Genomic DNA, 14,169 nt, shown 5'->3' with positions numbered 1-14,169 from the left:
CACAACGGACGAGCTGAACAGCCTGTTTATCAGCAATAATATCCTAATCACCATATCCCGCATCATACGACCTGTGCTGCTGTGTACCAACGTCTGCGTGAGACCGGGTCATTTAGCAGATTACCTGGACAGGGACGCCGTCGCACGGTAAGAACGTTGCAATTTGAGGAAGCTGCCTTGCAACATGTGGAGCGGGTGTCTTCAGTCAGCATTCGTGCAATTGCACGTAACATGGGGACGAATCAGACGAATGAAAGAACAGTCCTTCGAGAGCAATTGTTACGTCCATTTCACTTACAGCGTGTCCACAACCTGGAACCAGTTGATTATCCACCCAGATCACAGTTTTCGCAGTGGTACCTGGATCAGTGTGAAATGCATCCTACATTTCCATCCTCTGTGTTGTTTACCGATGAAGCAACGTTCGGGCGTGATGGAGTCTTCAACATTCACAATTCGCATGTTTGGAGTGGGGATAACCCACATGCCACAGTTACTAGCGCTCATCAAGTGCGATTCTTCGTTAATGTGTGGGTCGGTGATGTTGGGGACTGCTTAATTGGGCCGTATCTGCTACCTAGGCCATTAAATGGCAGGCACTATTACAATTTTCTCGCCAGAGCATTGCCAGAATTTCTGGAAGACGTTCCGCTCGCTACAAGACAGCGCATGTGGTTCCAACATGACGGGGCGCCGGCACAGTTCAGCCGTCTTGTGCGTCGATTCCTCGACCGACGGTTCCCAGAAACGTGGATTGCCAGAGGTGGTCCTGTACCATGGCCTGTTCGATCCCCAGATATGTGCCCTCTGGACTTTTTTGTGTGGGGAGAGATGCGCAACCTTGTTTCTCCCTCTCCTGTTGCATCAGAAGAGGATCTGGTTTCCCGGATAGTAGCAGCAGCAGGAACAATTCAGGATACTTGTTCAAATGTTCAAATGTGTGTGAAATGTTATGGGACTTAGCTGCTAAGGTCATCAGTCCCTCAGCTTACACACTACTTAAACTAAATTATCCTAAGGACGAATACACACACACATGCCCGAGGGAGGACTCGAACCTCCGCCGGACCAGCTGCACAGTCCATGACTGTAGTGCCCTAGACCGCTCGGTCAGAATACTCCTGGGGTTTTTGCCCGTGTTAGACACAACATGATCCGGCGGCGTAACCTTTGTTTACGTGTCAATAGAGGCATTTTTGAAAATCTACTGTAATTGAAACTGGGTTGTGTTAATGTGTTATCTCTTGGTCATAAAAAAAGTGGAAAAGTGTTTGTTGGTTTAATTGATATGCCGCCAGAGAAATCTTCCTCTACTGGTTTAAATACTCCTCATAGGAAAAAATGACGTTAGGGAAAAATATTTGTTTTGATGTCCCCTACAACCTCCCAGAGTTTGTCGGTTGAAATAATTTTCACCCTGTATATTCCGTACTCATTAGACCGTTCATTGCATTCAACACGTCCCGTAATCTTTCTTCACTGAGGATAGTGATGCCATCTGGAAATCAAATTTTTGTTGCCGCTGGAAGTCGTTAGATGAGCAGCCCTCAACTTGCTAACCCAAAAGGCCGCTAACATTTGAAAATGCGCTAATTCACCAAATAATGTAGGTAGACGTAAGAATCGACACACATGCCTGAGATGACGTGGGTTTTATTGAAACCGAGTACAGAAACTGGCCAACTGATGGCGGTGGACAGCAACACGCCAGTAACGCCGTATGAGAATCGGGTAGAAAATGAGCTGTAGTGAGAGAGGGAGTCAGATCATCGCAACCCTGGCCGACAAACACCTGCTGGAAGGTGCGACGGCGCTCCACCGCATATTGCTACACGTGTGAAAGATCTCTAGCGCACATCTCTTGGTGAGGATCGCGTGTTGAGCCGCCATTACCAGGTCCCCAGACCTCGTTCCGTGTGACTACTAGTTGCTGGGATACCTGAAGTCGCAAGACTACCACGGTTATCCGACCTCATTAGGGATGCAAAAAGACAACACGCTACAGCAGTATCTCACCTACTTACTGATACACTATGTGATCAAAAGTATCCGGACACTTGGCTGAAAATGGCTTATAAGTTCGTGGCGCCCTCTATCGGCAATGCTGGAATTCAATATGGTGTCGGCCCACCCTTAGCCTTGATGACAACTTCCACTCTTGCAGTCGTAAGTTCAGTCAGTTGCTGGAGGGTTTCTTGGGTAATGTCAGCCCATTCTTCACGGAGTGCTGCACCTAGGAGAGGTATGTTGGTCGGCGAGGTCTGACACGAAGTCGGCGTTCCAAAACAGCCTAAAGGTGTTCTGTAGCATTCGGGTCAGGATTCTGTGTAGGCCAGTCCATTGCACGGATGATATTGTCTAGTAACCACTCCGCCACAGGCCGTACATTATGAACAGGTGCTCGATCATGTTGAAAGATGCAATCGCCATCCCCTTGCTCTTCAACAGTGGGAAGCGAGAAGGTGCTTAAAACATCAATGTAGGCCTGTGCTGTGATAGTGCCAGGCAAAACAACAAGGGGTGCAAGCCCCCTCCATGAAAAATACGACCACACCATAACTCCACCGCCTCAGAATTTTACTATTGCCACTACACACGCTGGCAGATGATGTTCACCGGACAATCGCCATACCCACACCCTATCATCGGATCGCCACATTGTGGACCGTGATTTGTCACTCCACACAACGTTTTTCCACTGTTCAATCGACCAATGTTTACGCTCTTTCCACCAAGCGAGGCGTCGTTTGGCATTTAGCGGCGTGATGTGTGGCTTATGAGCAGCCGCTCGACCATGAAATCCAAGTTTTGTCACCCCACGCCTAACTGCCATAGTACTTGCAGTGGATCCTGATGCAGTTTGGAATTCCTGTGTGATGGTCTGGATAGATGTCTGCCTATTACACATTACGACCCTCTTCAACTGTCGCCGGTCTCTGTCAGTCAACAGACGAGGACGGCCTGTACGCTTTTGCGCTGTACATGTCCCTTGACGTTTCCACTTCACTACTACATCGGGAACAGTGGACCTAGGGATGTTTAGGAGTGTGAAAATCTCGTGTACAGACATATGACACAAGTGACATCCAATCACCTGACCACATTCGCAGTCCGTGAGTTCCGCGGAGTTCCCCATTGTGTTCTCTCACGATGTCTAATGAGTACTGAGGCCGCTGATATGAAGTACCTGGCAGTAGGTGGCAGCACAATGCACCTAATATGAAAAACGTATGTTTTTGGGGGTGTACGCATACTTTTGATTAGATATTGTACATGTATGGTGTGAAAAGTGGCAACTGACTCTAAATAATGAAAAGTATGAAGTCATCCACATGAATCCATCAGATTTAGATCACACGATAAACCACACAAATCTAAAGGATGTCAGTTCGACTGAATACCTTGGAATTCAATTACAAAGAACTTAAATTTGAACGACCATATAGATATAGTTGTGCTGAAAGTGAACCAAAGACTGCGTTTTATTGGTAGAACAGTTAGAAGATGAACAGGTCCACTAAAGCGACTGCCTGCACTAAGCTTGTTCGCTCTCTTCTGGAGTATTTTTCCACAATATGGCACCCTGACACTGGAAATTTCGCTTAAAAGAATCTCATTTCGGCAGTCTGTATCTTGTTTTCATCAGCTCGTCTACGTATGTGTTTCAGATTCATAGAGAAAATCAGGCACAGACATTGTTTTTTAGAACTTCATCCATGTTTCTTTCTTGGGTTTAGTTTTTAGGCTTCACCGCATGTTTGCTGAAACATGAGTTATGTGTTTTTAAAATCTTTTTCATATTTGTAACTGATATATGTTTAGATTTAATAACTAAAATCCGTAACTTGTTCTAATATAATGTCATTGGTTACAATATTGCTTCTAACGTGTATTTACCAGTGAAAGCCATTGTTTTTGTCTTATTTACGGAAACCTTAAAACTGTAATTCTCAAATATTACTTCTGTAATGTACACTGCTTTTTGCATCTTGTCTTCAGTTTTACTCATAATAAATCTTATCACCAGCAGATAGGTGCAAAAATTGGTGCAATAAAAATGCCCCTGTAGATTTTGTCCTCCATTCTTTAATCAGGTCGTCTATACAAATTTTAAACAAAATAGGAGACGAGCTACGATCATCGCTTACACCTTGGTTTATGCTTTAGATTAGATTAGATTAGTACTTGTTCCACAGATCATGAATACGACACTTCGTAATGATGTGGAACGTGTCAGGTTAATAAAAGGTGTCTATACAAGATATTACTTTAGGCAAAATATTACATGACACTCAATAATTTTTTTAGTTGCCTCCACCGATTTAAATGGTTCAAATGGCTCTGAGCACTATGGGACTTAACATCTGTGGTCATCAGTCCCCTAGAACTTAGAACTACTTAAACCTAACAAACTTAAGGACATCACACACATTTCTGTCCGAGGCAGGATTCGAACCTGCGACCGTAGCAGTTACGCGGTTCCGGGCTGTAGCGCCTAGAACCGCTCGGTCACAGCGGCCGGCTCCACCGATTCATTTCATTCAACCCGCAGTAAGTCTGTATCAAGAACGGCATTCAACGTGCGACAGCCACGTAATCGATATACAGGTCCATACGTATCCAAGTGCCTCAAGTCTTTCTTTATGTAATTAGCGATGTAGTCGTACCGGTTCTGGATGTCTCTGTAAGTTTCTTCCGTTTATAAAAGTTGTTTTATTCGTGTTTCCCATTCTGATATCTGCCGTTAGTTTCGTTGTTTTAGATGGTGAAACACATTTTATAAGGCAACAAAACCTGTATGAGTACGCCTTTAACTACGCAGAGGGAGATCGAAGACACATGGATGACTATGGCAGAAGTAAGGTACAGCTTGGTCCAAAAAATACGGTGTAACGCCTCGCCAATCCTCACTTGTATTTATATAGTATGATTTGGTTTCCTAGGAGTCGCCCAACGCTCTGGGAGGGAAGGTATCGATTACATGGCTGTCACCTGTCTGTGTACCGTTCCTGGTACAGACGCAGTATGGGTTGCATAAAACGAATCAATAGGGTCAGCTCAATCACCCTATATGTATTTTTTACTTCACTCCCATTACCGACATATACGCTTATGGTTGTTTCTTTAAATATCCGTTTTAATACTTTTATTTAATATCCTCTTTGTTCACTATTTCCCAAAATTTTTCCCTACCTACCTGGTCGAAAGCGTTTTCAACATGGAAAAAAACTGTATGTGTTTCAACGTTATATTATCTTCTGTTATCTGCTTAACTGTGAAAGTGGCATCTGTACAGCCTCGACCCTGTCTAAAACAACTTTCGTCTTCTAGTAGTAAAACGTCTATGAGGGCTCAAACTATTTTACTTCACATCCTTGCATATATTTTATATCCTGTATCTAAAACACTTATTCACCTATAATTTTCACACCTGTTTCTACCACCCTTGTAAATATTGGCATAACTTGAGCATGTGACCAGAATCTTGAAATATGACGTCCATACCAACACCTATTAATAGGATTCAGAAATCTACGATTTGGCATTGCGCCCCCACATCTAAATAAATCTACGCTTATTCCATCTTCTCCTGTAGCCTTCCTATTCTTCATTTTTCAGAGCTGTTTCTAATTCCTCTCACGTAAAGCGACGTATATTTCCATACACAGTGTCATCGTTTTCTTATTATTTTTCCAGGGATTTATTAGACCACAAATCTTTATATGTTGTATCCATTCGTCAATAATATGTATATTGGCTACATCTTTTTCTTCACATCTAGGTGGTTACGCACGTTATAAGCCATCACTTTTCTTCCATGTATATCATTGGCAATGGTGCTTATAAAATTGTTTCAAGATTCGTGGTGAACTTTCCTTGCAATACTTTTTGCTTCATTTAGTTTTGCCTTACATATCTTTCTTGCTTCGTCCGTTTGTTTTTGTAAGGCTTGCAGATGAGCTACTTTCTTGTCTCTTATTGGATTTGCAATTTCTTCTCCAGTACTGCCTTTTCTTACCTACACTTCGTTAGCTGTAGTTCTTGCAGCTTGTATAATGTTACCCCATTCCTCATAAACATCTTGGCTAATTTCTTGTTCTCGTAGGTAAGAAGATAACCTTCTGTGTTGCAAAGTTTTTATTCTCTCTTGTTGTGACAAGTATATTTTAAATACTTCATAATTTGCTCTTTACGGCTTTTCATTTTCTTCCACCTTGTTAGGATACGTATTTTTGATATTAGCAAATAGTGGTCCATTAATATATCACCTCTCGGATAGACTCTAATGGCTTTTACTTGGGATGACAATTTTTTATTCATCAGGTTGCCCTCCATTCAGAGCCTGTTGCACGCAGCGACCGTTACTTTGACTTGTAAATAATAGATTCCAGCTATCAGCCGTCATTTTGAAATTTTATTGGAAGATCTAGATTTCAGCTAGAAACTAGCCATTCTCAATGCACTTTCATTTTTGATCAATGCATGTAATGCCTGTTGGTCGGGCTTCATCCACAGTTCATTGAATTCAATGAACTGTGGATGAAGCCCGACCAACAGGCATTACATGCATTGATCAAAAATGAAAGTGCATTGAGAATGGCTAGTTTCTAGCTGAAATCTAGATCTGCCAATTAAATTTCAAAAGGACGACTGATAGCTGAAATCTATTATTTACAAATTTTATTTGCAATGACATATTCAATTAGCGATCTATCTCCCCTTGCACACCCAGCAAACTTATGGATGTCTTTTCCTAAAGAGAGTACTTGTTATCTTTAATTTATTAAATGCTGAAAACTGCCATAGCTTCTCTCGATTATCGCTCAAAGTATCTTCACCAAAAGTACCTATAACATCTGTAATCGGTAAGTTACCCACTCATGCCTTCAGATCCCCTGATAATATAAGGTAATCACTTTTTTCATAGTTACTCATTACATTATTTAGTTCTTTACAGAATTTTTCACTATCTTCCTTTTTGTCTTCTTTGGGGCATATACTCCAATTACGACTAGATGATCACTAGGTATTTTAAATGTAACAGTAACCATTCTGTCATTAACAAAAGTGTAAGACTCTCTTATGGGACCATGTTTTATCAAGGATTACTGCAACTCTACTACCTGCTCTCTGTTGTTTACTAACTCCACTAAAATCAAGGTGTAATTTCCTGTATAATGAGATCCTTTCAGTTTTTTTTCTATTTCTGTTAGAACCACTAAATTAGATTTTCTTTCCTTTAATTCTTCAAATAAGTTCTGTTTCCTTACTAGCTAATCCAAGAACATTCCTGGTTCCCGAGAGTAGTTTGCTCACATTCCAAAATCTTTATCCTTTTCCTCCTTGTCTTGTTTGTTGTCCATCCAGTTTATTTTTCTGAATTTTTCTACTACGAAAATCTTGCTGGATAGTGTTACAGGCCCTATGCAACCCTCTCGTCAGCCCTTCAATAGAAGTTTAATATATATTCTTTTTCCATTGATAAAGGATAGTATTCAACTTTCTTCCTATATATTTACATCTGTAGAGAGCATGGCAGAGGGCACGTTTCCCGTTCCTTTTGTGTATGGAATGACTATTTAAATGCCTCTGTGCATTCTGTAATTAATCTAATCTTCTCCCAGTGATCCCTATGTGAGCGAGACTTAGGGGGTTACGGTATTTATTATTCACGTATGGGCCCAGTAGGACCACGTGAGGTAGAATCCATCAGTGTCACGTTTGGTGGTTGGCCTTTCTTTGTGCCCAAATTTGTTTCATCCTTTCAAAATGAAGTCTCTTTCTTTCATCAGACAACGGTGTTCCAGTCCGTTCTCTAATTTCCCTCTGACCAACTTTCCAATCAAATATCTTTTGTCTGAATGTTTTCTATCTGTAAGGTCTGACTGGGTTATACTGGCTGCTTTAAGATCCTCCTTAATCGCAGCGATCCATTTCATTGGCTCAGTTTTGGCCTTACTTCTGTTTTCGTAGAATTCTACTATTTGTTTTGTCAACCTAGGGGGTGCCATTCTTTTAATGTGCCCATGAAATTTAAGTTTTCGTTTTCTCGTGTCACCTTGTATGTCTGTGTATTCTTCTATTTCCTTATTACTTCTCAGCCTATAAGTTTCTCCAACAGCAATTTTGGGGTCTTATATTTTCCTAATAATCTTTATTTCTTTCTTTTGAATTTCTTCAGTATCCCTCTTCCTATTTAAAATTGAAGTTTCTGCTCCATAAAGACATTCAGGTTTGATTACAGTGCTGTAACGTCTAAGTTCACTGAATTTAGAAAGTGTTTTTTTATTATAAATATTTTGTGTTAATCTGAATGCAGTTGCCATCTTTTGACAGCGAATTTCATTTGCAGCTTTTTCCAGACCGTTTTCTTGTAGTATTTCCCCCAAGTATTTAAACTGAGACACCGTTTTCATTTTTCCATATTTCGTGTTCAAAACTTTGGTGCTTGTTTATTGTATGTCATGCGTTCCGTTTTTTTGAATGATATTTGTAGCCAGTTTTTGTTTTTGAAACTTAGTAATTAGGTTTTCTCAGTATATTTTACAGCTACCTTAAACGGGCTTCCCATTCAGTTTCTTGAGCATCTCTGTGACACTCTTCCAAGGGGCAAACAAATGTGTGAGCATTCGTGCTGCCATCCTCTGTATATGCTCTATATCATCTGCTAGTCCTATCTGGTATAAGTTCACACACTTGAGCAATATACTACGATGGGCCGCTGGAGTGATTTGTAAGCCATCTCCTTTGTAGACTTATTGCATTTCCCCAGTATTCTACCAATAAACCAGAGTCTACCACTTGCTTCACCCACAACTGAACCTATGAGATCATTCCATTGCATATTCCTACAAAGCGTTACACTCTGGTATTTGTATGGGTTGGTCGATTCCAACAGTGACTCACAGATATTATAGTCATAGGATATTATGTTTTTCGCTTTGTGAAGTGCACAGTCTTACATTTTTAATCATTTAAAGCGTGTTGCGAGTTTTTTCACCATCAATTCTATCAAGGTCTAACGGAATATTTACGCAGCTTCTTTCAGACAGTACTTCATTACAGATAACTGCATCTTCTGCAAAAAGTCTGAGGTTACTGTTAATATCGTCTGCAAAATGATTAATATACAAAATTAAGAGCAAAGGTGCCAACTAACTTCGCTGGGGCACACCCGAAATTGCTACTCCATCCGACATAACATGGTGCGTCCGGTCTAGCAAAAACTCCTCAGCTCAGTCGCAAATTCGCTTGATACACCATATGACCATACGTTTGACAATAAGTGTAGGTGTGGTACTGAGTGAAGTGTTTTTCTGAAATAAAGAAGTACCTGACTGTCCCGATACGAAGTTTTCAGAATGTCACGTGAGAAAAGTGCGAGTTGAGCTTCACATGATCGATGTTGTCGGAGTCTGTGCTGGTTGGCACTGAGGAGGTCATTCTGCTCAAGGTATCTCCTTATGTTTGAGCTCAGAATACCTTCCAAGATTCTGCAACAAATCGATATCAGTGATACTAGAGGGTAGTTTTGTGGGTCACACCTACTACCCTTCTTGTAGACGAGCTTGACTTGTGCTTTTTTCCAACAACTGGGCACGATTCTTTGTTCGAGGGATCTACGACAGATTATAGTTAGAAGAGAGGCTAACTCAGTGGAAATTCAGCACAGAATCTGATAGGGGTTCCATCGTGACTTAGAACTTTGTTCAGTTTTAACGATCTCAATTGCTTCTCAGCGACACTGACATTGACACTTACTCCACTCATCTTTTCAGTATTACGAGGATTAAATTGGGGAATTTCTCCAGGGTTTTCCTTTGAAAACATTCGAAAACTGAGTTAAACATTGCAGGTTTTGCACTGCTACCCTTAATTTCAATTCTTGTCCCATTCCTGTGTCATTCAGGACTGAGTGGACGCGAACTTCGATGCCACTAACAGCATATACATACGACCAGAATTTCTTTGTGTTATATGAAAGACCAAGTGACAATATTCTGCTACGGCATTCATTGAAGACTTCACGCATTGCTCTCTCGACAGCAAACGCGTTGCAGTCTGTCTAGAGTCCTATGCTTTTTTTTTTTTTTTTTTACAACTGCTGTGTAGTGCTCTCAGTTTCTTTAGAAGTTTCCTAACAAAGACTCTACACCATAGCCTCCCATTATGAACTGTTCTACTGGGTACGTATCAGTCAACTGCATGGTCAAGTATTCTTTTGCAATGTGCCCGTTGTATTGCGAATACATAGAAAGAAGGATCCTTTATTGTATGATTATATGGTAGCGGAACAAACACTGGTAGCAGTTACTTCTGTAAATAATCTGGGAGTATGCATGCGGAACGATTTGAAGTGGAATGATCATATAAAATTAATTGTTGGTAAGGCGGGTACCAGGTTGAGATTCATTGGGAGAGTGCTTAGAAAATGTAGTCCATCAGCAAAGGAGGTGGCTTACAAAACACTCGTTCGACCTATACTTGAGTATTGCTCATCAGTGTGGGATCCGTACCAGATCGGTTTGACGGAGGAGATAGAGAAGATCCAAAGAAGAGCGGCGCGTTTCGTCACAGGGTTATTTGGTAACCGTGATAGCGTTACGGAGATGTTTAATAAACTCAAGTGGCAGACTCTGCAAGAGAGGCGCTCTGCATCGCGGTGTAGATTGCTCGCCAGGTTTCGAGAGGGTGCGTTTCTGGATGAGGTATCGAATATATTGCTTCCCCCTACTTATACCTCCCGAGGAGATCACGAATGTAAAATTAGAGAGATTAGAGCGCGCACGGAGGCTTTCAGACAGTCGTTCTTCCCGCGAACCATACACGACTGGAACAGGAAAGGGAGGTAATGACAGTGGCACGTAAAGTGCCCTCCGCCACACACCGTTGGGTGGCTTGCGGAGAATAAATGTAGATGTAGATGTAGATGTAGACCGGCAGTACACCCGTGGATATTTTGATTGTGAAATACGCCGGGAGAAACTCGAAATCACACAGTACTACTGTTCGTCGAACGGCCTGAGCTAGCGAGGTGGGCGCGTCGCTGCCGCTGCGCGCTACGCTTACTCGGCCACGGTGAGCTCGTAAAAACGTTCTGTGCTGTGAGCGCCGCGGGAAGCAAATTGTCACGTGTTGCTTTCACGAAGGCAGCAGACTGTCGTGTTCTGCGCCCCACAGCTTGGGAAGTACGCTCACAGGAAAGCTGCTGCTACGAGGGGTCCTTCGGTTGAGCAACTCACTGAGTCTCCCGACCAAGCAAAGAAGACCCGAGAAGACGAGTCGCAGCCTGTTCCCCCTTTGTACACTCTTTGACATAAAACTCGACCGGCGGCCGGCCGCTTCAGAGGCTAAGTCCGCGCCGATCGCGACATGGGACAAAATAACTGGCCAACTCGCTAATTCTCTAAGTCCGGTTATCTGCACAATCTGGCAACACTGTAGACTGCGGCACTTCCTGGAGGACAGCTTGTCCCATGATAGAGAAACACTAGTCTGATTACGCCTGTGGTCTAGCGGTAGCGTGCGTTGTTTCTGTTCGTAATGTCTGTGGATCGAGAGCAGCGGGCATAAATTATTTTTATAGCCTCTTCTGTCTGAATGCTGAAGACGTGAATGTAATGGTAGCGCAGATTCAATCTATTTCGCTTTCTGACACACCGATATCAAAATTTTATCCAGTAACGATTTTGCGGCAGATTTCCTGCAGACTGTCCTCCTCTGGACGCCGTATGCGGCAAAGCTCCGGGATCCATTTGCTGGCTACCGGCAGCGGCCGTGGCGACAGCAGCGGCGCTGCACTCCCCCGTTCTTTATCGAAAGCGCCTGCTCCCGCTCATCGCTTTTGATGATTTAAAACGCTTTATTATTAAATGTTGCTCCACAGAAAATTTCTACGATTTTCATTCACGCTCAAAAGCAACGGAGACAGACGCCCTGATTAGTAGGCGGGTATTATATTACATTAATCGGCAAGAGCTGAGTATGGCCCAAAATTAATTTTATAGACTGGGACGAAATTAAACCACCTCGCTACATTCGATGAATTTATAAATGCTTCATACCTCGTTTCTTTTCCTTTCAAACTCAATTATTTGTGCAACTTTTGGTCAATGTTCGGATGTTTTCGTCAAGCCGGGGTGAACGTCTGTGGTGTAAAGTGTATTACAGTTCTTGTTTCATTCCTTATGGTAACTCTATGCGATAAACTGTGTGAATACCTCGCAATCCATGCTCTGTAGCAGTGTAGGAACACTGCACATTTGGAGTTCCTTGTATGGGTTCATGAAGTATTTAATGTTGATCGGAAGTGATAGTTAAGGTCATCAGGTTTAGACCAGAAAAATTTGTCGTTTTGGAGGTTTCAGAGAACGGAAAGGAATTGCTAACGCCGGTGTTAGAAAACGTCTACAGTTAAATGCTATTGCAAAAATTTAGAAGAGGGGAACTATATTAATCAACATGTGCACTTCATAAACAACCTTCTGACATGTTAGACCTATATGACGAACAAAACTCAAATTTATATCGTTGACAGTCGCTTTGAATCTTTTCAGGATCTATTTTACAGTGAAGCACCTTCGCATTTGCAAAGCAGACATCCATGATATTAACTTAATTTACTAAGTCGAATCGGACGAAGATTGATGTTTGAAGGCATTCTTCAGATTTCGTATACAGAATTTTTACTAGCCGTTTGCAACTCCATTAATTAAAATGGAAAATAAAAGGTTGTAGTCAGCGGCTTCCACCGAGATTGGAACTGCTATGTCATACAGTACGACCACCGCAACGCACAAGGGAACCTCTTTTTTTTTATTTTGCTCTTTTTCTTTTACTTTTTTTGACGATTACCCTTTTTTTCTCTCTTATTTTAAAGCCCCTTAGGAAAAAGGCAATAAAAAAAGAAACTAAGTGCCACCGCCACTTTTCATCCTATTACAAAAAAAAAATCTGGTCCACTTCAGGCGTTGGCTCCTGACTAAACCTACAACAAGAGCTGCCTATATACCAGGGGAAATATGGGAATTCAAGGTTAGGGCTATCATTACAAACAAAACAAAATCTTCCTTTTTCTGAATTTTATTTTCATTTTGATTTTTGTTTTGTTTATTTTTGTTGTGTATTTGATCAGACGCCTTCTGAGCCCCGCTGGTACTATGTTGAGTCACGTCTTCTCGAAATTGGTGTGTTCCGTTCAGTAGTTCAGAAATGTTCACTGGTTCAAACTGGAAACCTTCTTCACTCTTGGCTTAACACATTCCAGCTGCGAGGCGGGTCGTGGAAAGCACTCCCAAGGAAGTTCGAGATAAATTTTCTGTATTTTGGGTAGCGGACAACGACATAATGACGGTCGTTGAGGTATGTCCAAAAATCGAGTACAGAGTCTACAGTTTGTCCAACTAGGTAGTGAATGGCATGTCCGCGAATACAATTCACAGCATTGGTCTTTGTCCGAGGAAAATAGTCACGTCCCGGAACTAATAATGAAAGGGGAGTATTCCGATTCAGAATGTCCCGCGTTAGAAAAGCCACAATATGACGAATAACCTCTGAGCTAACGACACACTGGCGACCACAGACGGACTATAGTCACTGCGATGTTGCCTGAGCCTCAAAACGCAACCTTAAAACACACAAACAGGTGTTACTTATGTGAAGAACGCCGTTCTTGGAGTCCAGAAATTAATTATACTTTCTAAGTGTCTCATCTTACAGTGGATTCTATCGTACGAGTTTTCGATGTGGAAAACGAATGTCAAGTGAATTTAGCGAGGTAACGCCGGCCTACATACGGAAGTAAATGCATTATCAGAGTGTTGACAAATACTTGCTACGACGCTGCCATTTCTCGGTTCTCTTACGAGGCAGCTCTTCAGCGAAATGCTTGCCGTGATTCTCCATACGGTCCTTCAGAGTGGAGACGCGCGCGCACGTTTGGTTTTTATGCGGCGTTCTCCCCTGATGGTTTCTGACGTCGCCTTGTGGGATATGTCTACATTTGAGACATTCAATTATCATTAATCCAGAATGATACAAGTTTCAGCTACCGGCGTGGGAGAAGGCTGTTGACGCCGACATTATATCATTTCAACGCAGGGAAAGCAAAACGGGTCATTCAATGTTTCTCATTCAACATAAAGCATGTGAGATAATTTTCCGTAACGT

Source organism: Schistocerca americana, chromosome 9, assembly GCF_021461395.2.
Source record: "Schistocerca americana isolate TAMUIC-IGC-003095 chromosome 9, iqSchAmer2.1, whole genome shotgun sequence".
In the NCBI taxonomy this organism is placed as follows: Eukaryota; Metazoa; Arthropoda; class Insecta; order Orthoptera; family Acrididae; genus Schistocerca; species Schistocerca americana.
Note: the sequence above shows the minus strand (reverse complement) of the source record.